Genomic DNA, 3,622 nt, shown 5'->3' with positions numbered 1-3,622 from the left:
TACATTAATATTGTCACATCTCTTTTTATTATTCATTTCTATTTTAAATACTTGTAATAGTCCTAAATTAACTCTATAGAATCACTGCCATTATTTGTAATTAGTCATTTAAAAAAAAACCTAATGTTGCCCTTAGTTCTTGAGATTTAGCCTTACTTTTAAAAAAATGGCACACAGTATCTCTGTTAAACTTAGAAACAAAACCCATACAGTTTTGCAACAGGATAACTATCTTATTAAGTTATATACAACTTAAAAAGTTGGAATAATTATTATTTAGGTACACATAAAATGCACCTGAGTTTAGACTTAAATAATCTCAGTAAGAGTATCGTTTTTGTAAGAAATTAGAGAAATATCTTAGTTTTCCTTTATCACTCAAAAGTAGCACCACCACGATTATTTTAGTGACTTCATGAGCACTTTTCTGTTTCGTGCAGTATGCTAGTTAAGGTATACATTTTAATTTTGTTTCCTTTTCATAATTCCTATAAGGTACATATTATGACCGAGATTTTTTAAACTAGTAGAACCCAATACTTAGAAATATTTATTAACTCCTCTAAGCCATGCATATAAATAATAAGTAGTCATACCTGCTCCTAAAGCCTATATAATACGCCATAATAAAAAAAATAAATATACTGTGTTACTAAAGGATATGATCCAAACCCAAGGCAGGAAGTATTGACAATTTATCTTGGTTTCTTGATTTTTTTTTTTTATTACTAGTAAAGATAAGTACATGATTTTTAAGAATTAACACTGGTATTCACAACTCTTTTTTTGATATAATGAATTATTCAGCTTGAACTTAAACATGGTACACTGTTTGGGGGACAAAGATAATGGCTTGTCATCTTATGGTGGAAATATTTTTGGAAGTTGTAGTAATTTTTTGTCTTTGAGGAAGTCTTAGAGAGTGAGCAACATGGATGGTATTGACCACTAGAGGGCTTGAAATTTGCACTCCTTGTTAATAATCTAGTAGTACTGATGGATACTTTTTGTTTGTTTTAGATTGAGTGTATTCTATTTTTAGACAATCTACATGACATGTTTTTTTTTTTCCCTTAAAACAATGCCTCTTCTCCAAGTAAATCAAGCCCAAAATTAATGAAGAGCTCAAGATGGCTTCAGTCCCATTTGTCTAAATCCTGGTATTGTGTGGATAAAAAGCAACAGCAGTTATGAGGACAGGTGATACATCCAAAGTAATAGCCAAGTTGGTTAACATTTTTCCATTTCTAAAACATCCTTAAAGAAAATCATAGATGTGGTCACACTATACTCATAGTAGTCCAGCAGAGCAACCATGTTATCTGGATTCATGTTATTAGCAATAAAGAATTGGTAGTTTTTGAAATTAGCAAGAATGTGCTTCATTTGTTCTGCAGCCCCTGTCATAAAAGGTTTTGCTCTTTTTGGTCTCTGTTCTTCAAGTCTGCCTTTGATAGAGTTCATGTAATCTTTGATGTACTTGTAGGCTTCTTTTGTGAGGCTGGTTTCCTGCAAGTGATGGTTCGTGACAATATCAATGCTAGTGATTACTGTGCTTTAGGTACCTTCGCCCTCCGTGCCCTCAGCGGAGGCATTTCCACCAATGAGCAAGTCATCAATGTTTGCTCTGTCTTACTGACCTCTGCCTCTAGGCACAGGATCTGGGCTCTCCCGGATCTTATGGATGTTGAAGAACATCTCATCATGGCTGATGAGGCCCTGGCAGATGACCATGAGGGCACCTGGAGAGAACCAAGGGCAGCGCTGGTTTAGCAGGAAATGGGAGCTCTTCCCAGGTGTGATGCAGCAAGAGCAGTGCTCAAGTGGAAGCTAGTAGAGAGCAAAAAAGCTGGATAGACATTTCATTAAGGGCTTCCGGTAAATTTGAAAAGGGAAATAGATACACTGACTATGGATCTCCTGTGACTAACAAATGTTAAAATTAATTTTAATATTTGTTGGAATCTTTACTTCTAAACAATTGTACCATTAAGATGGTTATTATGCAATTATTATTTTATAAATTTCCCAGAGAATCTTAATGAAATTGGAATATAATGTAATTGAAGTGAAGTATTAGAGTTAACAATAAGGATAGGGAGAGGCCAATAGAATACCTACTGGGAAGAGAAGCCAATAAAAGACTGGAAGAGATTGCCTGGAGAGAAGGAAAGAAAAGATGACAAAGGAGCAAAGACAACTAAGCAAAAAAAGAAAAAAAAATTGAGTATTCTTCTCTTGGACTGGCATGCATTTAGCAATGTGAAGCCAGGTGCTGAGGGATGGGTCTAGATAATAATCATAATTATAAAAGCAACATTTATTGAATTTTTACTATGTGCTAGGATTCTATTAAAATATTTATGTATATTAACTCATTGAAACATCACAAAAACCTCATGATATTTGTTCTTTTCTTCTTATTATTCTACAAATAAGGGAACAGAGCCTTTCTCCATAGTCACTTGCCCCACCCCCCTAAAAATTCAATAAAGGATGCAGCAGATACAAAACAGCTTTCCTAAAGCAGACTTAGATTTAGCATTTATTAAATTCAAGATCCAGGACAAAGCAATAATTTCAGATGAGGACGTATCTTTCATGAGCTTTGGGAGAACTGAGGTCAGTGCATTTAATAGCATCTGATAGTAGGAAGCTAAATGTCATTTAAAAATACCTGATAATTAGAAGTTGGGAAATTACACATGGTCCAAAATCTTGTATGGAGGACCAGGGTGAGAGAAAATGTTAGTAGACTATGCTGTTAGATGGCTAGATCTTGCCATAGGTTCTTAATGGCTTTAAGTGGTGAAACAAGGCAAAACACAATAGAAAACAAATGTCTGATGCACTAAATATGTATAGCAATTTCTGGCAATTAAACTTTTTGGTCCAGCTAGTGGTGAGGAAATCCTGCATTTTGGATACTCTCTGAAGAGCTGAAAAAGAAGTTGTGAAGGGTCATGACACTGACACATGAAATATTACATCTAGAGGGAACACTGTGTAAAAGTGCACTTATGATGGCTTTAAACACAAACACACTCACAGTTGTAGCACACCATAATAAGTAAATACACCTAGAAAAAAATATTTCAGATAAGGAAGTGACAGATGAAGACATTAAATTAGCCATTGTTTTGGGCAAGATATTGTTCATGGGTGACGCCAATAGCACAATAATGTAATATTCTCTAGGAGTAGTTAGCCACTTGAATGCAGGAGAGATTAACGCATCCAACAGATAGGTGGATTTGACCAGAGTTTAGGTTTTTCCAGGAAATATTGCTTGAGGGAGAAAGGAGAAAGGGAGCTAAAGACATTCATTTGAGAAATAATTATAGGACAGAATCATGAAAAACAAGCTGGATAATATGACATGTTTAGACATGGAGTTATGATGAATAAATATGAATTATAGGGTCAATGAATTGGTGGTCGTCATGAGCTGGTGAATTGCATGAGTGGAGTCCTAGAGGGAATAGACTGGCAGAATAGGAGATGACAATCAAAATGAGATGTTTGAAGCTATGACATGTGGGTCATGGAGAAAATATGGAAAAAAGATTACTGGAGCTAATGAAACAAAAGAATTTAGAGGCCAAGGTGGTAGTTGGATCAT

At 34.9% G+C, this 3,622-nt stretch overlaps 1 pseudogene; it reads right to left on the bottom strand.

Annotated features, from left to right (window-relative positions):
• Window positions 1–1,230: 1,230 nt before the first annotated feature.
• On the bottom strand, window positions 1,231–1,734 carry LOC110575493 (annotated as a pseudogene).
• Window positions 1,735–3,622: the final 1,888 nt, after the last annotated feature.

This window comes from Neomonachus schauinslandi, chromosome 2 (genome assembly GCF_002201575.2).
Source record: "Neomonachus schauinslandi chromosome 2, ASM220157v2, whole genome shotgun sequence".
Lineage (NCBI taxonomy): Eukaryota > Metazoa > Chordata > Mammalia > Carnivora > Phocidae > Neomonachus > Neomonachus schauinslandi.
This window is presented reverse-complemented; position numbering and strand designations above follow the sequence as displayed.